This window comes from Mustela nivalis (assembly GCF_964662115.1).
Source record: "Mustela nivalis genome assembly, chromosome: X".
Taxonomy (NCBI): Eukaryota; Metazoa; Chordata; class Mammalia; order Carnivora; family Mustelidae; genus Mustela; species Mustela nivalis.
Genome location: NC_139040.1, coordinates 98,982,560 through 99,007,512, shown reverse-complemented (window position 1 = coordinate 99,007,512; position 24,953 = coordinate 98,982,560). Strand labels below are relative to the sequence as shown.

General features: G+C 54.7%; 1 long non-coding RNA gene across 1 annotated transcript in view; it reads right to left on the bottom strand.

Annotated features, from left to right (window-relative positions):
• Positions 1-20,061, bottom strand: part of LOC309856540 — a 60,190-nt gene extending 40,129 nt beyond the window's left edge. Inside the window, exons 1-3 of the long non-coding RNA XR_014307266.1 lie at positions 19,890-20,061; positions 18,989-19,165; positions 17,994-18,321 (exon numbers count right to left, since the gene is read on the bottom strand). This is a non-coding gene — a long non-coding RNA (uncharacterized lncRNA). The remainder of the gene's footprint in view (positions 1-17,993; positions 18,322-18,988; positions 19,166-19,889) is intronic.
• Between the last annotated feature and the right edge of the window lie 4,892 nt (positions 20,062-24,953).

Genomic DNA, 24,953 nt, shown 5'->3' with positions numbered 1-24,953 from the left:
CAACCCTTCAGTCAGGTGCTGGAGGCAGAGAGTGCTGGTTACGTGAGAGCCCATCCCTACGTGTGGGCGAGTGTAGCAAGCCAATTGTTAGAGACACCCATTAGTACAAATTAAATTAAAATAACGTCAACTTCATTTAAATTTAAATAATTTAAAACATAAAATTGAATAAAGCACATTAAAAACAAAGGTAATAAATACTCAGAAACTCACACTTTCCTAATGACTTCTCTACAGTTCACAATTGCCTCCGTTTCTGAGGTTACGCTGTCATATCAGGGTGGGAGAAATGCTATTTAATAGTGTGCTCCTGCACACCTCTTCCCAGCCACGGTCGGAGCCATTGCATGAGACTGGCCTAGGTGAGTATTTACATCACGGAAATCAACAGATGCTAAGAATCAGGGCTTTGGGAAGGGGGGGAGGGACAGCCAGTTGCTAAGCACTTACCAGAACTCTGCCGAAACCCACACTTAAGCTTCATCATTTATGTGGCCCATTTTCATGTACTTCAGGCAGGTCTATCACATTCCCCCAAATTACAATGTCCTCCCACCTCAAAAAAAACAAAGTTGGGGAAGGACGGGGTCCTGTTCCTCCCAACACCTCATCTGAACACTCAGGAAGGGGGAGCCGGTAGAGATCAGCCAATCTGATGCTAAATGCCAGGATGGTGGTGAGTTGTGGGGGGGGTCCCACAGCCAGGTCCTAGACTGCTGCGGAAATCATACCACCAGCACCATCACTCCAACACCCCGCGCGTACACGTAATCGACACCTAACATTTGCATGTTCAAGTTGACCTGGCGGCGGGCGGGCAGTGGTGGGGAACTCAAGATGTCTTGCCCGTGATTGGTGAGATGATTTGGGGACTGCCCAGGGCACCACCACTCCTGCTGTCTGAGTGAGTCAGAGCCATGCTCAACAAGAGGGTTAATTGGAAAGAGTTTAGCAAGGGGACTATTTACAGAGATGTGGGCAGACGGCAGAAACCACAAGGGACAGGTAAGTGCCCTAGGACGAGCGACAGGGGCAAGCTGCTCCCAGGCCCTGGGCTGAAAGAGCAAGAGTGGGGGCTGTTGGCAGAACAGGAAACCACGCAGCACCCCCGCCCCCGACAAACTGCAGCCCAGCCAGGGAAATTGATTCATTCCCCTGTCTCTCGACTCCTCCTGCCAGCCAGACTGACTATTGGCTGTGTCTCATTGCCCAGACCCAACCAGAAGCCCATGGCCAAGGTTGCCCAAGTGATCCAGTCCCTGAGGGCCAACCTCCTGGGATTCACAGGAAGGAGATGGGGGGGGTGGGGGGGCAAACAGATCTGCCCACCAAAGATGGCACTGGCCTCCCCAGTTCCCAAAAACACATGCCAGGGACCACTCACCTGCGTGAGGCCTGGCCCAACAGAACAGACAGCAAGCTGGCTGCAGACCTACAGGTAGACAGGCCGTGGCCTGGCAGAACTACCCCCAGCAATCAGAGAAGACCCGTCGTCCAAAATCATCCCTTTGACCCACATCTCAAATATGGAGGTGTCTTAGCTCCACAGATGTCCCTCATTAAGGCCCTGCACAGCTGAGGATTTGACCTTCATGCTAATAAACTTATTGTTCAGGACCCCTCTCTTCCACAGACCTTGTCCGTGGCCCCGGTAGGGCCCTGGCAGTTATGAGTTGGACCTCTGCCCCTAAAACTCACATATACCTTTGAGCCCCCCCAAACTGGGATTTGGCCCTGCCAGTGTGACAAGAGAAGGATCGGACTGCTTATGCTGGTTTCTCCCATGAGGGGCAAACCCACTCGTGGGATCTGGGCGGACTGAAGTCAGGACGCAGAATGAGGAGACTCTATGCCTTCCCACCCCATGGAGAAAGAGGGGTTTCTGGGGTGCTACCTAGAAAGCAGGACCTAGGAGAAAAGGCTGTACCCTCCCCCCATCTCCCAGAGAAGCATTTCCTAATTCCCCTTTGCCCAGGTTTGGAAGAGGGTTAACAGATACGGGGGTAGGCAGAGACCTTCTGCGGCCAAACACTCTGAAAAAGACTGGCACCCCCTCACGCACTTGAGTGTCACAAAGTGCGTTTAACACAGTGAGGGCCTGGGGGAAAAAAGCAGCGTTTGGCTCTATTTACTGTGGGGGTTGCCCAAACTTCCTGGAGCTCTGGCTGAAAGCGAAAGGATGGCTGGAAGGGAGATAAGAACCTTTCCTCGGGTGAGGGTGAGGGCGTGGCCCAAGTCGAGGCCGGACTAGCCTGGAGAGCTGCAGGGAGGAGGCAGTGGCGGCAGAGCAGGGAGGGTTGGGCTGGCGAGACGGCTCCAGCAGGCCCCTGATCCTCAGGGCACCCCCAACAATGCACTTGGAGCCAGCTCCCCCAATCTGAGGCAGCTCTCCCAGTCCTCCACAGGCTTGGCTCAGGGTCCCCTTGCAATCTTCCATCTTTAAGCAATGTCTGGGGGGCGATCAGGCGTGGAGGCAGACCGCGAGATAAGCACATTCTCTTGGAGTGTCTCCTCCCAGAGCGTCTGGCTTTCCTCCCCATAGAACCGGGGAGAACCACAGTGCCAGGGGGCCCCTGGCAGCAGATGGTCCTGCCGGCCACTCCAACAGGGTGTACGCTTCCAACTGGTTTCCCAGGAACCGAGGTGGGTCTAGAGATACCCCGGACCCCCTTATGAGCAAAGGCACTGTCCCTATGGGGCTGCAGCCTGGCACCATCAAGTGAAATATGTCTCTAGGAGAAAAAAAGGCGGGGCCTATAGGGGAGGCACTGGCCTTCTCTGAGGGTCTAGAGCCCGGGCCCGTTGGGGGTCAGCCTCAGTCCCATGAGCCCTCAGAGCTGCCAGGGACGGGAGAAGGGACAGTGCACAGACTTAGCCTCTTTGCAAAAGCCAGCGAATGAAGAGAGGTACTGTTGAAACAGCTGGCAGGACATCAGACCTTCTGGAAGCATCCCTCCCTGCCACTCCCCTTCCTCCCTGTTGAGGACCCATCCTTTCTCCACAGCGGAAAAGTATGCGCAGATTGCATCTCCCAGGCCAGAGCGTGGATGAGGCTTTCCTGAGCTTCCTCAAATCACCACCCTCCTTCTTTCAAATATGACACATTGTCCAAGCTAATGACCTCTGCCCCCTCCTTAATAAAACAACCCTCCACTTTCCTAGAGCAGGCAGAGACTCACGCGGTCCCTTTGTTTTCCAATGAGATGCTTTTTCTCCCTGATTCCCCTCCTTTCAGGCCGATTTCTGTCTGTTTCTCCCCTCTCAGAGCAAGGCTGCCCTAGCTTCCCCGCTCACCTTGGCCCTGAGTGGAAGCCAACCTGGGCGGAGGTGGGGGAAGTCTCTGATCCAAAGTACAGATCGGCCGTGTTAGCATTCGGCTTTCAGACTCACGCTCGGAGTGGTGCTTCGAAAAGGGTTCTGGGTCAGAGTACAGTCTGGCCTTGGGACTGACTTTCCAAGAGGAGCCAAGCAAGCTGGCGGGCAGAGCTAGCCTTTTCGGCAGCAGGTACTCTGGGCAGAAATGGACCCAACTATACCCAGGAACAACGGGAACAATAAATACATGTCACAAGCAGCAAACTGGCCAGAGCACGGCAGCAGGCCACCCAGCCCTAGAGGGGTGTAGGAGGGCGTCTGGCACCTACCACCTTCTGGAATGGAACAGAGGTGCAGCCGAGAGCTCCCGGCTTCCCCCTTGACTGGATATGGCCCTATACACGCAAAAATCCTACCTAAAGTGCTGGAGAGCCCAGGAATCTGAGTGTTGGTCACTGTGGCAGTTCGGGTCCTCGGGGTAGCAGACACCAACATGGAATCAGACATTCAAGAGATTTACTGGGGGAAATGCCTGTGAAGGATAAGGAGGGAGGGGCAGGAGTAGGAGGGAGAGCCTTCACACCACTATGCAAGTCTGAGTCTCGAGAAAAGAGAGGGAAGGAAGGAGGCTGGGGCAGGAAGGGCCTCAGATGCAGGGGAGCTCTGAGAAAGTCTCTGCCAGGCTGGCGGGGGGCCCCAGAGCAAAGACTGTCCATCACAGAAGTCCTGTGCCAGGCAAAGTGGCCCAGCTTGGGGCACCCCCTACCACCCCGTCGTGCTCAGTCATTGGGTGGAAACAGACTGGGCAGAACAGGCCCTCGACAGGAATGCTATAGCAGATCCCAAAGGGAAGATGCAACAGCTGGGGGCTGTGAACTAACAGGCACTCCTTCCAGATCATTCCTCACTGAAGGGAAGCCTGGGCGGTGCCCTTCCGTGGCTGCCACCACCCTTTTGTGCCAAGGCGAGAGAATGTATCAGGGAAGGGCGCTGGCTCTAGTCCTGGTCTCATGACCTGAGATACATTTTTTCTCCTTCTAGTTTTTTTAGTATAGGGAAGAAGAGAATTACCTATCACCCCACCCATCCCAATCTCTAGGAGGAAGCTAAACACTTTGGATTCTCGTTATCTTAATCTTTGAGCTCCTTGAACTCAGATACAGGATCAGAAAGGAGCCAAAGGATCTGGGGACCGAGGGGACTCCACCCCTAGAGATGAAAACATTCCAGTAGGGCAGGAAAGTGTTCTGTGTTTGTAAATCCAGAAGGGAGGTGGGGCTGGCCCAAGACCACTCAGATCTTGATTATTCCACGGAAGCGTACTGAGCACCTGCTCTGGGCAGACCACGACTACATGCCCAGGGAAGGTCACGAGTCTCCTGAGGACAGGAAGGGCTTGAGCAGAAAGACCCAGTTTCCAACTTTCCCCATGAAGCTTCCTCCCCGCCTCCCCAGGCTTCCTGTTTTCAAAGAAAAGGGACAACATTCTAGGTCAATCCCACTTGGTTCTAAGGGAGAGAGATGAGGGGGTTCAGAAGCTCCCTAAATACGGAGAGTATAATCCCAATGGTGTCCTCCACTTCCTCCACATCACCAATCACAAAAACGTGTGAACCTGCACGCACGCGCGCACACACAGCCATTTCTGGCATCATTAATAATTACCTTCATAGAAACCTGTACGGTTTACAAATATTAAAGCATTATCTCATGGCCTTAAACACAACAATCATTGGGAGTAGCCTCATTCCTCCTCATAACGAAGTAAGGCTCCCCATAAGACCCCAAGTAAGGTCAAATGGCTGGCAAGGGGTTCCTGACCTTTGCGGCCAGCTCGGACCCCCGTGGAGAACCCTTCCCTTGGAAAAATGCATACTTTCTCAAAATTTGCCCACACTTTGCAGTTCCCTGCTCCCAGTCTCAAGCTTTGGCCGGGTGGGGACTGAGGCAGCCAGGACAGGCAATCCCAGGCTGAAATCAAGAAGGGCATTTGTGACAACACGACAGGATTAAGAAATCTCCCCACCTAGGACGGCCACAAAAGGGTTAAGGGGATTGTTTTTCACCTCTGAGGACTCTGTTATGGGTCATTAAGAACACACAAGGCCCAGGGAGCATTCCATTCGCTGGGCCAGCCTCCCTCGACCCGCTGATGCTCCGCTTCACAACCAGATAAGTCCTGGGCTAGAGGACAATCCAGCTTCTCAGAGAGGCAGATGGGAAATCGCCCCAGATAAGGGCTGTTGCTCCCAGGGCAAGAGCCACACGAGACCTTTCTGCCGCAGGAATGGCACAGCCGAGAGGCTGCATGTCTTGTCGGCTAAGGGAAGGGAAACCTTTCCGAGGAGTCCCCTGCCCGCTGCTGTTTCAGGTCTCACTGGAGGGATCCTCCCCGGGGTGCGACAGGGTGCCAGGCGAAAGCAGGGCTGGATACCCAAGGTGAAGAGTGGTTTGGGGATGGGTGGGGGATGGGCTTCAGCGAGGCCACGACCACCGCCCCCCACCCAGGCCATTCCCTGCCAGCCCCAGGTACAGCTTACCACCCAGCACACATCGGGGCCTTCCGCATCCCCGCGCCCCGCCCCCACCCCGGTGGTACCTGTGCCCGTGCAGGTGAGGAGAAAGGCCTGTGGAAAACACCATTACTGATAAGTAAGAGCCCCTTTCAGGTTTAATGACACGTTGCATCCATCCTAAAGCTCTAAAAAAAAAGAAGAAGAAGAAGAAGGAAAGAAAGGAAAAAAGCCCTCTCGAGGGACGGCTCCTCGCGCCTGTAAATAGGAACGACAGGCCGGGGCGCGCGCGGGGGAGGGCGCACTGCGCGGCGCGGGTGTGTAAATTAACTGGGGGCAGCAGAGTAAATACATTACACACGGTATTTATTATGCACGCGGACCTCGGAGGGGCTCTCCGGCTCCCGGACCTGGCTGATCTCCTTCGGAGCCCCGCAGGACGCGCCGCCGAGCGGGCCGGGGGCTGCGGGGACGGCGGGGAGCGGGGGGGGGGGGGGCGGCTGTCCGTCCCGCGCCCCGGAGCCCCCGGGGCGGTCCCCCTCCCCGTGGCCGGCGATGGGGGCGCCGGCGGGCGGCAGGGAGACGTGGCCCCGGGCGCCGCGCGGGCGAGGGGCCGGGCGGGAGGGCGGGGAGGGCGGCGGGGCGGGAACGGGCGGCGCGCCCGGCCCCTTAGCATTCCGCCGGCGCGCCCGCCATCGCCGCGTGCGCCCCCGCGCCCCGCTGTAATTACCCCGATTACCAAATGAATCTCGCGCTTTTGTGCTCGCCGGGCGGTGGGTGCGGGGAGGCAGTTCTAATAGTTGTCATTAGGGCCGAGGGAGGAGGGGTGCCGGGGGCTGGGGGTGGGGAGTGCGGGGGTGGGGGGAGGCCCGCCGTTCCCTCGCTCGCTCGCTCGCTCGCAGGCGGTCCCGGGCGGCGCGCAGGCCGCTGCCGGCTGCTGAGTAATGATTTTTTTTCTAATTGGAGGCGAACAGCGGCCCTAATGGATGGAGCCGCTCTCGGCGCGCTCGCTGCGCCCGCCCCTCAATCAATACAGCTCGCTACGACCGCCGGGCGAGCTCCCCCGCCCTTTGTGGTCGGAGACTCAGCAGGGGCTCCCGATCTATCCCGCCCCCCCCCCACGCCGCGCCCCCCACACCGCCTCGGCCCCGCCCCTTCTGTCCTCACACCGCGCCCAGCCGCCCGGGTCCGGTGGCTTTTCGGGCCCGGTGGCTTTTCAGCCCCAGCTGGTTGTGAGGGAGGTGCGGGGGCGCAGGGGGAGGTCGACCCCGGGACTGCCCCCTCACCCTCCCTCCGCGACCACGCTTCAATCGAGCGTCCCAGGCCCGGAGCAGAACCCGGCGCGGGCGGCCGCCTCCGAGGGTTTGCGCCGACTGGTCCGGGAAGGGCTCGCCGAGTCCAGTTAAATCCTCCACGTTCCTTCTTCCCTGGGCCCTCTCCAGCCCCAACCCGCTCCTCCTCGGCCCCTTCGGCTTTCTGTTAGAACAGAACCATGGTCTATGGTGCAGAGACACACACACTGGGGTACTGTTCTCCCAGAAGCTGCCCCACTCCCCACCCCCCAGTCTATTGAGCTTGGAAACTGGACTGGGAGAAGAGTCCTTGGGGATAAGGGATCGAACGTGCCCCCTATTTTTCTGGGGCGGTTCCTGCATGGTTACTAACTAGCTGGTCCCTTTGGGCAAAGACTCACACCTGGGCACCTCTTTTCTTACACCCTGCAGAAGTTCATCAAGCCCTGTAAGCTGGCCGACTGGGGAACCTCACTCGAAGGAATGGCCAAGCCTTCCCACTCCTCTCTGCAGTTTGCAGATCCTCCCTCCTCCCCCCTGGTGAGAAAACTGGGAAAAAGCTGGGCTCCTGGAAGGTCCAAGCTGCTCCACCTTCCACCCTTGCTCCATTCTGAGCGCTTTCTGTTGCTGAAGGTCATTCACGCATAGCTTTTAACACCACCTGACAAAATAAACAGTTGTTTGTTTATTGCCAGTCTTCCTCACTACCATGTGCTCTCCATAAAAACTGGGATTTTTGTCCCTGTGTATCCCCAGCACCTCAAGCAGAGCTTGGAACATAGTAGGTATTCGTTGTATGAATGAGCAGAAGGAATTTGAACTTGGCCCAGCTTCTTCATCTCCTCTCCAGGGAACAGACAAGACTTTGGCTTCTCACTCCCTGGGCTCTGTGGCACACTGCCTTTTCCAGAAAGGGCCACAGCCATATTTCTGGTCCCACGGGGCTCTGGTCTTCCAGAACCTTGCTGCTAAACCCCCTCTGACAGGAGGAGTCTGTTCCTCCATTTCTTGAACCTGGGCCAGCCTTGACAACTTCCTTCAGGAACAGAATGGGGCCCTAGGGCTGACTTCCTGGTCTACATAACAAAAGGTGATGCAGCCTCCATCTGACTTTCTCTCAGTCTCCCTGAGGAGCCAGCCACCATGTCATAAGGAAGCCCAGGCCACATGAAGACACCAAGGCAGGTGTTCCAGCCAATAGCCCTGGTTCATGTCTTGGCAAACAGCCAGCACCAGGCACTAGATAGGCCAACGAATAAGCCTTCAGATGACTCCAGCCCCACCCCCCGCGCCTTTGAGCTACCATCGTCCATGCCAGTAGGTATCATTGCAAGCTGACCGTCCGACATGCAGGGTGGGGTAGACCAGCTATCCCCATCAACGGCCCAAGTAGCAGTTCATGCACAAAGTGAATGTTGCTGTTCTGTCACTACCTTGTGCGAGTCTGCCGCCCAGCAGCAGAGAGCTGGATCTAACCACTCCCATGCCTTCTCTTCAGCCCCCAGCCTCCCGGGCACACTGTGGACCTCCCTGCCACCAGATACAACGCCACCCCTCTTCTGAGGCCCTCAGCTCCAGGAGCCATCCCGTTGGTGGGTCCTCAGTCCCCACCACCCCCCAATCCCATTGCCACAGCCACCTCAATAAATGTCAGTCCGTGAAGAATCAGAGAAGCCCAGCTCAGCAAGAGAGGAAATTCCTCTGCCTTGCTCATCGGTCCGCCCTCCACCATACCTGCCAATCCTGTTACCCCTTCCCCACCAGCTGTCTCCCAGCCTCCACTACTCCCCATAGCAACGCCCCATGTCCCCTGCTCAGCGTGTACTTCGGCCCCACACCTTCCCCTCCGTTCCTGCTTCACAGAGACCGTGGGAGTCACAGACTAGAGCCCCCACCCCAGCATCTCGCCCCACACTTCTGTCTGCACCTCCCTGTCCGCCTGCCCTCCGGTTCTGAGCGGGGAGCATCTCTTCACCCATCTTACAGCCAGTCCCACCCTTGGACCCCAGGTCACAGCTGCTCAAACTCTAGGGCACACCGGATAATAGATCTCTATGGGACGGAGCTATCCTATGTGCTGTCCTTGCCGCTAGCTGCGTGTGACTCCTGAGCACTTAAAATGTAGCTAAGATGGCCAAAGAAATGAATTCTTTTATTTTATGGTTTTATCTTATTTTATTTTAATTAACTGAAAGACTTGAACGTGACTAGCAGCTCTTGTGTTATGTGGTGAAATTCTGGAGATTAGTCCCTCCCCCACAACCCCAGCCTCACCCTGCCCATCAGCAATTAACAGGTCCATCTCTCTCTTACCCCCTTCCAGCTATGCCCCCCCATCTTTCTCTCATCTTTTGCCCTCAAACTTCTTGATGGATTTGGCTCCACGGCTACTTCTCCCCTTCACATGTCAGCCCACCACTATCCAGCCCCCCACCCCTGTGCCCCAAGGTCTACACATGCCTCTGACTCCCTCCCTCTCAACTCTTCCCCATCTAGTGAACTCTGCTCCTCTTGGAAGCCTCAAATGAAAAGTCATTTCTTCCAGGAAACCTTACCTGATATTCCCATCCCCAAATAGAGTGGGTGTACCTAGCTCCCCGGGACCATGCGCATTACCGTTTAACACAATTGTCCTGTGATTGTCAGGCTTTCCTATAGATGGTTGCCCCATGAGGGTAGAAGCCAAGCTCCCTCACTCACCATCAGCACCCCTGCGCCTGTATCAGGCACATAGGGCACATAGCGGGTACTCGGGAAATATTTGTTGAGCAAATGCCCTGGGAAGAGGAGAATCAAAAATCACAACCTGGGGTGGTGGTGGGGAGACTCTAGATCAACAAGCACGTGAGCCATGGCTTCCGTGGAGGACCCAGTGGCTGGGAAGGAACCCTGGAGAAGTAGTTGGGGGGCAGGCAGAGCTCGGGGTTGGCAAAGGCTTCCCAAGAAAGTGACACCTCCCGCAGGATTGAAAGGACAGAGAGCGTTTACCAAGTGGGTAGGGCAGGAAATTGTTCCTGGGAGGGGAAGGTCATGAGCAAAACGCCAGACAGAAAATGGCAAAGAACAGAAAGAAAGGGGGTTCTGGTCTGATGCCCCCTCTCTGCCACAGCCTTCCTTCCTGTCCCGGGACTGTCCATCCAAAATGCGCACGGAAAAAGGGAGTTTTTCTCTGACTTTTGGGGTGATCCGTGCCCTCAGCTCGAGAGCCTGAAAGCTGATGTTTGTAGCCAGGGGGTCAAAATACCTGAGAACAGCTTAGGTAAACATTCAGGACGGGCTGTGCCTGGAGAAGAGCCCACCCAAGGCCTGCTTGAGCCTGCGCCTGGCCCTGCCCATGTTCACAAGGAAGGCCTCCTTGCTGAGAGGGTGGGGTCATGGGTCAGGCCCCTCGGGGCTGCACCGACCACCACCAAGGGCGTCTAGCCAGTGGCCTGCTGCTGAATGTTTAACCACCCACTCTGGGCTGGGGGAGTCTTCATTTCTAGCATTTGCTGATTTCCATAGAGTAGATGCTCCTCCCGAAGCCAATTCAAAACTCCTGACTTGCCACTGAACGCAGAGGTGAAAAGAGATACACACAGGTTGACTTGGCTCCCAGGAACCAGAGCCAGCTCCAACACACCAGTGGGTCTAGCCGCGTGACTAAATGAGCAACAGCTCCAAGTTTATGGCCAGGGACTCCTAAGTACAGAGGAATCAAAAGGAAGAGGCGGAGTGGGAGCCTCCACTGTGTGGGAGATGGGGGTGCATTTGCTGGGCTGAGGTCCTAGAGGAGGGGACACCAGATCCCATCCTGGGGTGTTGCTGGATGGTCTGGCCCAGCATGTGTTCATGCCTTGGATCTCTCTTGTGGGTGACTTTCTAGAACCCAGGCCTTACACAGGACAGACACTCGTTATATTTCTAACTGCGAAGCATGTGCGAGTGCCCATCTGGACCTTTCTCCAACAGGCGTCCAGGGAGAGCGGCTCTAGAAGGCTGGCCACAGGCTTGGGAGAGTTGCCCACGGAAGACAAGACTCCCAGGGTGTCAGACGAGAGGCTCCTGAACCAAAGGTGGCTAGAGGGCTCCCCTGCTACAGAGGGACCCCTTGGAGCCAGCTGCATCACCCTCCATCCACGTTCTCCCACTGCCCACACTGATGAGATCCCTTTTTATTTCTCCTTCCTTGGTACAGAAAGGAGAGGTTAAGTCCAGCTCAAACCCGCCACTCTCCACGAACTGGTGAGAAGGAGATAGGATGACACGGTGCGCACAGCAGGGGACAGGCTGGTTCCCGAAGCCCGGTATGGTCCCTCTGATAACCGCTCTGGTGGCTTTTCTTCCTGCTGGCGGCTCATTAGGGTTCCTGGGGCCAGGCCAAGAAATTGCCAAGGACGAGACAGGCAGCCTCCGCCTGGAAACTCCGCGGAGCCCACTCCCCTCTGAGGCCCTTCCTTCTGTGTGAGCGAGGGGGCGAGTTCCGCTGAGCTAGAACCAAGCCTGACAAGTGACACTTTGACGAGAGACGCGTTGACGAGTCCCTGGGGAAGCTGTGGAGTCTGGTTCCTGCAGACAGTGTCTCCCCTGAGGCAGTCTCCGTGCTTGAGTGCTGAGTGTGTGTGTGTGTGTGTACACACATCCCGCTTCTCGGAGGAAGATTCTCGGAGCGCCGCATGCAAGCTTGACAGAGACCCTCCTGCACGCTCGTGGGACACATGGGCCTGGCCAACAGATGGGACAAACAGGCCACTGGTCGGACCCTTGAGGAGAATCCCTCCCCCTCTCACCCCCCCGGAGGTTGCCCTGTCCTCACCCCCTCGCTTTAAGCCTGATCCCTCTGGAGCTGCAGATCCTACCTTAGCATGGCAAAGGGAGGGAAGATGTAGCCTCCAGGCAGGCAGAGAAACAGAAAACCTGGTCCCTCTCTTTAGAGAGCTTGAAATCTAGGGGCAATAGAAGATGGTAAGGGTCATATGTTTCAAAGAAGCAAGGTCACAGAAAAAGCTTTCTGAAAGAGGTGGCGTGTGAACTTGGAAAATACCCAGTCCAGCAAGAGCCCACAGAGACAGAAACAGAGCGGGAAGGAGGACTAGTTTTGCGTCCCAGCGGAGGCCTTCTGGGAGGAACCGATGGAACAAATGTGCGAGAAGCCAAGAATCAAAGAAGCTCCAGAGGCAGGACAGTGCGCCAGCCATCTGGTCCCCCGGGGTCCCCTTCCAGACACCGACAAGCAGTCTCAGCATTTCCTTGGTGTCTTGTAGGGAGCGCGCCAAGGTCATGATGGCACTTGGTGTCTCTGAGCCCCCACCTAGACTGAGCCAAGAGATGCGGTTCCCTTACTCTTCTCCCCGGGGGCCTGGAAGGGCAAATGTCACCCCTCTTCCACAGACAGCCTTACAAATATTTGGAACAGCACTGTTTGGGTTTGCTACAACTGCCTAAGGGGCACCCCAACCTTCTTGGCTTCAAACAATTGACTTCATCTCACAATGGATCGTGCCCAGGGCAGCAGCTGGAGCCACACCTGCACCTGCGCCTGGCTGGGGGTCTGGCTGGGTCGAGGACCACCCCTCCCAGATGGCTTCAGTCACGTCTTTGACAATTGGTGCTAGCCGGTGGCTGAGGTGCCTCAGGGGACAGCTGGGACTCAGCTGGCATTCTGCTCCGGGGAGCAAAAGTGGATGCTGCCAGACCTCTTAAGGCCCCAGCTCAGAAGTCACATGGCAACGCTACTACTGCATTCTGATTGGCCAAAGCAAGTCACGAGGCCAGGTTCAAGGGCAGGGGAAATAGACTGGCTCTTTCTTCTTTTTGACGGCCCAGCATCCTGCGCACATGGAGATGGGAGGTATGGCCAGTTTTGTAGACAGGTTGCCAGAAACCAGCCTTGCCAGCAACAACAAAAGGTGCTGAAGTACAACTCCTTCAGCCCGCAGAGCCCACATGCATCCAGAAGTTCCTGACAGGCCCCAAGTTCTTTCTTCAAAGTTGTCCCTTCCTCTCTGAACCCACTCTGGGTTGGGCACCTCCCTTTTAGGCCTGCCTGAGAACCTCCTTCAGTAGGGGGGAGGGGGTCATCTGAGCAGCGTGGAATATTGATGGCTTTAAGAACAGACCGGAGGAAATGGGCTGAGACCCAAGCAGGCACTAACCGGTAAGGCAGCCCCCAGATTGACTAGGGCCAGAGGATGGGGTGAGGGACACAAGGACCTCCTGACTGTGAATATTCAGAAATCCCCCATCCAAAAGGCCTTTAGGAAAGAAAGCTTCCTGGCTGGTAAAGACTCTGGAAAACCTGTCACACAGCAGAACAAAGCGTTCTTTAAAAACCCTAAAGACTTTCCATGTCCCAGCTGGTCCCTTGGAGCAAACACGGCTGGTTAGGAAACTTGTAGTGCTTAGTTGGCAATTAATCACTTGAAGGTCTGTGACGTCCCACATACTGTTTTTTGGGGTTTTTAAAAAAGATTTTATTTATTTATTTGACAGAGAAAGTGAGAGAGCACAAGCAGGGGGGAGCAGCAGAGGGAGAAGAAGCAGGCTTCCCGCTGAGCAGAGAGCTTGACACAGGGCTCAATCCCAGGACCCCACGATCATGACCTGAGCCGAAGGTAGACACTTCACTAACTGAGCCACCCAGGCATCCCAGCATCCCATGTATTGTCCTGGGTCATTAACTTAACTCTGCCAGGCACTGGGTGGAACCTCGAAGACAGATGGCAGACTGACCTAGAACACCTTCTTCCTGGCATTTGTTTTTTCGATAGCAAGTGTATTAGATTTTCATACCCAGATAAAAATGGGATAAACACATTTAAGGAGCCCCTGACAAAGATGTTCACTGCAGTGTTATTTACATTAACAGAAACATGAGACTAGCATCTGTGTCCAGCCACAAGAAAGAGAGCTAAATAAATTATGACAAATTCAAATCATGACGGATTTGAATCATGACGAATTCCATAGGACGCAAATACTGAAGCCACTTGAAATGATGCTGTGGAAGAGTTTCTTGTGATATAGGAAAATGCTCATAATAAAACGCGAAATGAGAAAGCACACAGCACATAAAAATTTTACAGGGTTGGATCTCATTGCAATAGGTGGAAATCTGCTGTAAGAGCCAGCATTTATTAAGCACTTACTATATGCCAGCCTTTACAGGAGTCAGTTTATTCCATCATGCTAACATCCCTACAAGACAAGTACTATTCATATCATGATTTTACTTCTTTTTCCAGATTTTATTTTTAAGGAATCTCTACACCTCACATGGGGCTCTAACTCACTGCCCTAAGGTCCAGAGCCCCATGCTCCACCCACTGAGCCAGCCAGGTGCCTCTCATATCCCTATTTTAAAGATGAGAGGAGCACCTGGGTGGCTCAGTCGGTGGAGCGTTCGACTTGATTTTGGCTCAGGTCGTGATCTCAGGGTCGTGAGACTGAGCCCCAGATCGGGCCCTACACTCAGCTTGGAGTCTGCTTGAGATTCTCTCTCTTCCTCTCCTGCTGCCCCTCCTCTCTCTCTCTCTCTCTCTCTCTCTCAAACAAATAAATAGATAGAATCTTAAAAAAAATAAAGATGAGAAAGCTGTGGCACAGAGAAGTTGAATAACATATCGAAAATGCCACAGCTCATGTCAAAGGACATGGATTTGAACCCAGAGAGCAAGATTCTTCTCCAACATTCTTAACTGCTACACTGCATACGCACTTGTAACAGGCTGGAAGGAGATGTGTTAAAATGTTAACAGTGCTAATGTCTAGCTAGGGAATTACAGGTAGTTTTTATGGTCTTTGTTACACTTTTCTGTAGGTTCTAAATTTTCCACAATAGGGCATGATTTCCTTTGATCACTGGGAAGAAATAATAATTATTTTAAAATAAGAAGAAAAACAAATGGGATCCCTCGCCAGCCAAACTCTACCCACAGGACTTAAAGCTTGCAGCCTTCCTTTGATGTTCAGACCGGCCGTCCTGGCTCCCGCTGGTTCCCTGTCTTGGCATAAGGCCCCCGCTCTGTTCTTGGCAGCTCTTCCCCAGCGTTTGACCGGACTCCTTGGGTCCTACAAGACTGCAGAGAGGGAGCTGCTTCCCCCACGCACAGAGCACTCCTACCCCTCCCGCCATCCCGCCCCCACCCATGCACCCGCCCTGGTTTCACAGTCCCAGCATCTGGCAGACACGTGTGTCTTATCCCCACTCCTCCTGGTACGGACCGTGCCTTGCACACATCCTGCCGTCACCCACGGCAGCGGACGTCTGAAAACACACCCACCCGCTGGCCGCCCGACACAGGGAAGCCCAGAAACTCTTGGGCAGTGCGGACAGCTCAGGCGGTCATGGTGGGAGGGAGCATCACGCCAGACCCAGACATCCTATGGGGTGGGGAGGGGCAGGAATCCAGAAAAAACTGTACCTCTCAGAGGAGAGCCACAGTGTGGGCGAGTCTGAAACTGTCGGGTTGGGGGATGGTGGAGGAGGCGGGGCCGGGGTGGAGAGCAAAAAGGAGGGCCAGAAACTCTCTTCCTGGGATAGAACCTGGAGGTGGGGTCTCACGGTTCCCCGCAGCCAGGACGTCATCTTTGGATTCACTGACATTCAGCCCAAGCCCCAGTGGGATTAGCTTTGTCCCTGTGAATGTCAGCCGGTATTTATCAGTCAGTCAACAAATACTTATGGAGTCCAAGCAGCAAGTTACAAGGTAACGTGGGTTCGTAGGGGGTGGGGAGGTATAGTGGGCCCCTCACCTGGCCTGCTCACTCCCCACCACACACAGACACCCGTGCGTGCACGCCTGCGTACACATGAGCACACACATGCACATTTCGTAACTACTGACATAGGGGCTTAGATTGGTTTTGGTAGATTTCATATGGTTCTAACAGATGGTTTCCAGGCTGTTGGATAGAGAGTTAGATGGATCCTTGTTTCCCAATTCTTCTCCCCTGCCTGCATTAGAATGATCCCACCCGCACCCCTAGTGTAGTTCTCCATTTTTCTCACTAGAAGTGGACTGTATTTCTCCACCCCTTGACTTTGGCTTAAGCAATGAGATGTTGGTAGACGGGATACCAGCAGAGGCTTAAAATCGTGCTCACAAAGAAGGGTTAGACTCCTCATGCTTCTGCCAGCATCATGAGACAAACAGTGCCCAGCTATCAGGAGGGCCCAAGGAACCAACCCAGACCGCCCTCTACCTCCTGTTGGATTCAGCACCCAGACACCAGGCTACACCCATGAGCATCCACTCTTTCTCTCAACAGCTCCACATGGCAGAACTCTTTTTTTACAGACAAGAAAACTAAGGCACAGTGAAGTCACCCAACCAGTGAGCTAGGGAGCAGCAAGTGAGGATCTGAACTCAGCGGTCAGGTTCTAGAACCTTCCAGGTGAGTCACTGTGGAGAAACAGGACTCTTACTCTCTCCTGACACCCTGGGAACTTTACCAGTCAGTTGATTCTGAGCTCCTGGACCAAGTCGAGGCCAAAAGGAACATTCCTCACCTGTAGTGACCTGGTAGCTGTGTTTCATCTCAGCTTCTGGCTGATAAAGACTCTGGAACATTCCTGCCCCCTACCACTACCACCACACTCACCTGCTTCAGAAGCCCAGGACACCTGACCTTCAGCCCTGGACTGCCAGAACTAGCCTGTGGCCATATGATGCCCCAGGAGATGCTGGGCATTGGCTTCCTGGTGAGCCCCACCTTCTCCCACACTTGAATGGGAAACTTCAGGCAAGGAGTAAGATGACCACTCTCTTCAACCCTGCCACCAGGGCCATGGGTCCCCTTGGTTACAGCCACCAGGGACACGCCCTGGACCCTTATCTCCAAAGCCCCAGGCCCATCGCAGGACCCACAGACTGAGAACCGTAAGTGCAGTGTCTTGGGTTTACACTAGGAAAGGTTTCTCTCCATTCTATGTCCTCGAAATGTCCCTACGGTTTTCTGACACGCCTGTGTGCATCCAGCTAATATGTACACAGATATCCTCTTCATTTCGATCTCCAGGTCTTAAAAGGAAGTCGGAGGAGGGGAGTGATGGAAGTACTATCCACTACTATTAGGAAAGGAGATTTATTTTAGCCCAACACAAATGCATACCAAGTTCAGAAAAATGGCTAAACAGTCCATCACTTTTCTCAAGTCCCTTCAAGCCCAGGGAGAGCCAATCTCCATGAGTTAGCATGGGATTTGTCTCTGAGTGACAAAGGTCAAAAATAAGAATGCATCCAATGAGTCGAAAGTGTATTTCTAGTGTTATTTCCAGGCTAGACCGTTTGGACTGGTATGAAGACTCTGCTCCCTGAACACGCCCCCCTCCCACCACCAGGACTGAGACAGGTCGTATTTTCCAGAACTGGCCACAGGGATATCTCTTATCCCTCATGTTCTTATGCAATGTGACCTTGACATTCCTTCCCTGAGGAGGGATGGGAGTCTAATCCACCCCCCAGTAGAGGGGACTATTTTGGCCAAGAGAATTGGCAGAAATGATGCTAAGAGTCTTTTGAGAGTGGATCATAAAAGATCATGCAGATTCCCTCTTGTTCCCTGGAACATTCCTGCTTGGAAAACGTCCAACAACCCTGAGGCCGCCATGCGTGAGGATGCCAAGCACATGGAGAAGCCATGCATAGGTGCTCTGCTTGGCAGTTCTGATCTTTAGTCCTCCCCCATCCCCCAGACATGCAAGCAAAGCTGTCTTGGGTCTTCTAGACCAGCCCTTCAGCCAGCTGAGTATCACTGAGAAACCTCCATCAACACAACCAAGAGTAAAAGAACTGCCCAGCCAAGCCCTGCCCGAATTCCTGACCCACATAATCTGGGAGCACAATAAAATGGCTATTTTAAGCCACAGAATCTGGGGTGGTTCGTTACATACCAAAAGTAATGGAACAGGGAGTTGGGTTCCATCCAGCTCAGTGTTCTGCCATCCTTGCGGGCAGGGGCAGAGGGGGTGGCCAGCCTTGTCCTCATTGTTCAAAATGTTGTCTGGAGCTCCAACCATCACATCTACGTTCCAGACAGTAGAATGTTGGGAATGATGAAGAAGAAGGGCAAAGGGTGTGACCCAGCTGTCCGTTGAGGAAACTCCTGGAAGATGTCTCAGGATATGACGTCATATTGGCTAGTATTTGGTCACGCAGCCATCCCTCACGGTAAGAGAGGGTGGGAAACACCGTCTTTATTCTTGACAATCCTGTGCCTAACTAAAAAAAACAGACATTCTATTACCTAAGAAGATGAAGAAAATGAGTATTACAGCACTCTGACACGGCATCCAGAAGTTTCTTCGGCCCTTCCTTCTTCCCCCCATAACCCCGCTATTTATTCCCACACTTTCAACCCACTCCAAGGTCCTGACCCAAACATCAAGGCTGAAGAAAACTATAGATCTTCGCAATGAACATGCAAAAGACAAAGGAGCGTTTCTCGGGCTAGTACTGAAGGCGTCTCTCAAGGCATAATTTTTGATACTAACGAAGTCCCTGGTCTCTTTGCTTTCTAAAGACCCCTTCCCACAAAGGCTGAGGTAAGACGCAGATGGGGAGGGGGCAGGGCATCTGGCCTGCCCAGAACGTTCATTAACATCTGTAAGGATGTCCAGCACCGGCTCCTATAATCCTTGCCCTAAGACAGGCCACTACTCTTATCTTCATTGAACAGATGAGAAAAACCTGAGGTCCAGAAAGCTTAAGTGACTCATTCAAAGTCACACAGCTAAGGAAGTGGCAAGGACAGAAGGGCTGCGGCAGCCGCTGTCACAGCTCATCCCCAAGCACGAGGTCAGGTGCCAGGCCCCAGGCGATGGCTCTGTAAACACCACGTCCAGGCGTGTCCCTCCCCTGAGCTCATCAGAGGTTCCGCATCACTCACCGTGGAGACTGAGCGTCTGTCTTTCCAGCAGGCTCCTTCCTGCTCCCACAGGATCACTAGTGAGTGTGCCTGAGGGCAGGAGGCCAAGGCTCTGTTTAATCACCCGCTCGCCACCTCTGCCAAAAGCAGCTGCCTTGACTCCTGTGAAGCGGGCCGGTTCCACAGTGGGACCGAGAGCTGGGGTGGGAGGAAAGGGCAGGGGGTGGGGGATGAGCAGTGGCCACAGCTGGGGCCCCGGGAGGAGCTTCTCTTTCAGCTCCGGCTGGGTGGCACTCCAGAGCCCCACACCCCAGACTGAGCCTCCCCCCGGCTCCCGTCAGAGGCACGCTCCTTGCTGCGAGTCGGGCAGGCAGGTGGGGGGAAGCCCCACGACTTGAAAATCAGTGACCTTTGCTATGTAAAGAACCGTTTCAAATGATGAAAAAGTTCTGGAGACAGATGGTGGTGATGGTTGCCCAATGACGTGAAGGGACTTAATGCCACTTAAAAATGGTGGAAGTGGCAAGTTTTACATACCATATATTTCACCACCACGAGAAAACACCCTAAAACTCAAGTGGCTTGAAACAGCCACCGTTGATCAGCTTGTGAGCCTAGAGCTTGGGCTGTACTAGGCTGGGCGGTTCTGCTGGTCCCACCTGGGCTCCCTCACGTAGCTGTTGTCAGCTGGCAGGTCGCCTGGCACTGACTGGTCTAGGGAGGCCTTACTCGCGTCTTGTGGCACGTGCTGGTCATCAGCTGGCTGTCAGCTGCGTGGGCCCACCATCTACCTCCCCGTGCCCAATCCAGGCCCATGCTGTTGCCACCCAGGCATACTCGCAGGCTGATAGAGGCAAGGGTTCCAGAACACCCAGAAAGGACAAGTCCGCAGTGCACAAGCACTTGTCAAACCGGTGCTCACCTTCGCTGGTAGCGTCCCGAGGCCAAAGCCAGTCACGCTGCCAAGCCCAGAGTCCGTGTAGGAGGGCGACTACGGCGAAGGGTGAAAACAAGGACATGGGTGAAAACCGAGCTGCCACGCAACTTGCCCGCGTATGACGTGTGTGTGTGATCGCAGAGGCAGGCTCATTTTCAAAACAGGAAGGAAAGCTGATTGCCCAAATCAATAGCCACTTTAACCACTGAAGGCACGAGATGCTCCCAGGCGGGAGTGGAATTCCCAAAACAAGAGCAGAGACAGTGAACATTCTAGTATGAAGTCTTCCGACGGAGACCTAAACAGAGTCCACACTCTGAGCTCGGGGGATTTCTGCAGAATCTGAGGACAGGGGTTTGGGGTGGGCAAGCAGGGTGCCCCCCAGCTCTTTCCCAGCCTCTCCCAGCCCATTTGCCCCTTACCAGGCAATTGGGATTCTGGGGTCCTGCTCCCCTCGGCACTGATATGCTGCAAAGCGGGGTTTGAAGGAGGAGGGATGGGCAGGAAATGACTCTTTCCAGAGTTTTCCAGGCTTCCCTGTCCCAGCAAAGAGCAGCCTGAGCAGAACGGCTGCCTATGGTTCCCTTTTTCCCTCTTATGGGTAAACCAGCTGTCTTCCAGGAGGAAGCCAGGTTGGGGGGTGGATGGGGGGTTGTCCGGCTCCAGTTACCTGTGGAGGGCCGGCCACCACAGCTATCCGGGCGATAGGAAGGTGGCCACACCCACAGCAAAAGTCTGCACAAGGAAGTGGAGAGTCTGGGTCAGTCTGCCAACCACGGCAGAGGGATCCCAGGCAGGCAAGGTAGTTAGCCTCATGCAGCCCTGCGATCAGTTACTTCATGTAAGTAAAATGACTACATGAAGCCCTCCTGTGGGGCCGTCCTGAGGATCCCAGGCCCTAAGTCCCACCTGCAACAGTCCAGAGCACAGACAAGATGCTTAACAATCGTGGCCACTCTTTCAAAATGGCTCCCTCCCAAGCCAGGAGACAAGCTAGCTGCTGTGACCTGGGCCAGGGTGACAGGGCAGCAAGGCTGCCTTTACAGCCACGTCTGGACAGCACATCTGACAGCCCACGCTTCCTCCGAGGGCCGTTAGCTCTCCACTGCCCGGGAGCCACCCCAAAGACTCCACTGAACGTTGTCTAAGGCTGTCCCAAGTGTCCCTTGGGACCCTACCTCCCACTTGCTGGGCAGGGTAGGGGATGTCCCAGACAGGAAGGAGGTGTGGCCTCCAGATGTCGGTGAGAAAGGGTCGCAAGCATGGTCACCTGCAGGTTCTAGGAAGCAGGCCTAATGGCGGCTCAGAACACTGCCTCTCCAGCGTGCGGGAACCATGGTGGAAAGAATTTTGATTTTTCTCTTCCCTGGATGTCCCCGCCTGCCACCCAAAATGCCAGCCAGGAGGAAACAGAGACAAGAGAACATTTTCAACGACTTAATGTAGAAACAGTCCTGCAGGATAGAGCATCCTTTGGGAACAAATGGAATTAGGATTCTCATAGACTGGAGAAAGAATATGAGGCCAGGAGACATTCTCTTGTCTCTCCTCCATGAGGCAGACCTCCCTCCAAACCATATGGGCGTGTGTATGCATGTGCGCGCGTGCACACACACATACACACACACACACCCATTCCTCAACCCCTTGGCTTCGCGGGATTTCACCACACGCGTTCCCTTGTTCCAGGCCAACCGGCCTCACACCTCAGATCACCAGGGGGCTAGAACCCCGGGCTCGTTTGGCATGTTGACTTGGCAAACACTGCCCCCACCTGGTTCAGTTGGTTTATTGCAAGTTCATTGGTCTCCCCGCACTCCCATCATACTGGATTATTTCCTTCTATATGTCACTTGTGTGATGTTTTTTCCTCTTTTGCGAGGTGATGAAAACGTCTCTGCCTCCCAGTCTTTACTTAGGGCTGAAGGAAGGGCGTGTGCACGTCTCCCTGGCGCTGGGGGACATTTGGAGGCTCCCTCGCTTGGACTCTCCCCACCCCCCACCCCCCTGCCACATCCCCAGGTAGAAAAAGGATGACCTGCCATCTTTTCCTTCTGGGTGGGGCTGGGAAGGCTGTAGGGCTCCCGCTGTCCTCCCTGGGCTCCCTGACTCCTTAGGGTCAGGGGGATATGGCCATCGTGAAACCAGGGAGGGGACGCATGGGCCTGGGGCAGGGATGCAGTAGGGGATGCTGATAAACCTGGCCTGGCTTTGAAACTCTAAAGACTGAGCTACCCTCACGGCCTCCTTTCTCTAGGTTCAGCAACCTGGACAAATGGACCCCCCCTCCTCCCAGGGCCAATGCCCAGATCCGGACTGAGGGGGAGGAGAGAGCGGGCTGTGGGTGTGGGGGGGGGAGCCTCTACCGCCTCTACCGCCCCCTGTGTATAAAACTCCCTTTGTATGCAGGTCGCCGGCTGCTCCCCATGCCAGGTGCAGCTGCCAGGATTCTCAATGCGGTTTGAACACAATTTGCCAGTGTTGGTTCAGCTCCGCTGGCTTCCAGTTGGGGGGCCATATGCTGCCTTTAATCTGCCTGTACGATTCTCCCCGATGTCAATAGGCGCGGGCGGGTGGCTGGCTGAAATGGCCCAAGAGCCACGGACACGGTGGTGCTCCCGCTGCTGCCAGGCGGCCCGCTCTGTGCACCCTCAAGGACCACCGGCGGGTCCTCGCAGGACGGCTGCAGGGCAGGGCCGGCAGCTGGCGCCGGGTTTGGCTGTAGCGCGTGGGAGCCTCCCCTGTAGGCCATCCCCAGAGCCGTCCCTGGGCCTTCCCCTCCGCAGAGATGCCTGCCAAGGAAGCCGGCCCGGGACGTGCCAGCGCTCGGTCCAGACTTCACATTTCCCTCATTCTTTCTTTAATTGGATTTTTGGTCCTGCTGGGCAAAATAAGCTTTCCACTGGCAAAGCACTCTGGCCTCTTCTGAACGCACGATGGTGCCTGGCGACTCTGGGTGGCTAGAGGCAGAACGTCGCCTTCCTCCCCGCCCCCCGCCCGCAACACATTCATTCCTTTTCTTCAGGGCCATGAGAGTATGGTGGGCACACACGCAGGCATACGCGCACACACCCACCGACACCATATGCACACAAACATACACACACACACACACACACACACACACCACCTTATGCGCACACACACGCCACACAGGACGTACACACACACACCACACGTCCATCCGGCCAGGTCCAGGTGAGCTTGGTCTCCCTCTGTGAACTTCACTTTGAGGTCTTTCTTGATCTATGTAGCGACACAGCCCAAGATGAGGCCCCGGGGGCAGTCTGGGACCTCAGCGGCTGGGCTGCCCTCTTCCCTGTAGTTAGAGCCTTCTTCCCCGGGGGAAGGGGCGGGGGGGGGGGCGCGCTACAAGTCCCAGTTTTGTGACCCAGCCACAGATGAAAGTGCCAAGGAACCTCTCCCTTCCTTCCTTGACAAGCAGGCAAGGAAGCTTAACTTAGTGTTTGTCCAGGGGGTGGGAGGGAGGGGCTGAGGGAGACTGGCAGGGAGAGCTGGAATCTGCTTGGAATTGGCATTCTACTGGCAGCACACAGAAGATGATTGGGCGCTCTGCGACCTTGGACTGAGCATTAGGGAAGAAAGGGAGCAGAGGGAGAGGAGGAAGAGAAGGCAGGGGAAGGAAAGGGGAGAAGAAGGAACAGCGAAGGGAGGAGGAGGGAGAAGGGGAAAGGAAATGGGGGATGGGGGAGGAAAGGAGGAGGGAGGGAGGGAGAGGAAGCATGCAGTGGGGGAAGAAGAGTCAGAGAAAGAAAAGAGGGGAAGGGAAGAGAGGAGAGAGGAGGGGGGAAGAGGAGGAAAAAGAAGGGGGGGGACTGAGCAGAGAAAAGGAAGGATGGAGGGGAAAGAGAAAAGGGAGGAAGGGAGGGAAGAGCCACCCCCACCCAGACGTCTCTAAAAGAGATGAGTGTTACCTGGCAGCAGCTCTGACGAGCAGCAGAGCTGAACCCTAAGCTCCCCTAGGTTGAGCCTTTGGGACCCTCACTGGCACACCACCTCCTCCCTGGCCCCTGCCCAGCGGGGAGCCAGGACCGGCAGTCCTGTCTGTTCCCAAGGCCCAGGGACCTTGTATCTCCCTGTAGCTGGGGTGTGGGTTAGAGCCTTCCCAGGAAGTCCTCGCCATACATCCCCCCCCCACACACACACACCCCCAGAGACTGGGCCGGAAAGCTGCTGCTGGTCAAATACATCACAATATCTCAGAGTCCCTGTTAACAAGCACCTATTAAAATTTGACAAGCAGGTAGTGGCGCAGAAAGCACTCATTTTGAAAAAAATTTGAGCGCTTTCTGCTGGTTCAGCAAGACAAAGCCGGTTTACCTGTCCCTTGCATTTTAAGCCCTGAGCTCAAGGCCCTCACTCCCGGGTGCTGTCTGGTTAATGGAACACGGGTGTTTATTTGCCAGGCCACATCTGAACCTGGCTCCGTAATGAGCCTGCCGCTGTAAGCTCTCTGCCAGTCAGCCTGCCTTTTTTTAATCAAAAGATAAAACAGTCGGTTATCAAGGATTAATGACTCTTACAGCATCCATACACGGCTCATATTTATCTTTTAAAAGAAAACGGAAGGAAGAAAAATGAGCAGATTTGGTTTCGGTAAGCAGTTTAAAGCTGCTCTGGTAAGGTGAATTCATTCATTCATTCAGTCAGTCACGTGTCTGGGAGAAGCCAGCAGGAGCCCCTTCCATCATAAGAACCTCTGACTGTGAGATAAACCCCCGAGTAACCACATTAACTATGAAGTATGTCTCCGTCAGGTTTTAGGCATTAGTTCAAGGGTACTTTCTGGGCGTTCCAGCTTATTGTAGCGAGTCGCAGATTCTGGTATATTCCAAGCAACACCTTGTTCGTTCGGGAGGACGAAGAGTCTGTTTCCCCACTCCGCCTTCAAAATAGAGCTCGTGTGTGCAATGACATTACCGTGCCGTGTTGACTTAACTGAGAATATCAATATTTTAAATAGGTTCCCATATGATTCACATACTTTTGCATAGTACCGGGTGTATACATATCTCTCCGCGTCTGAAC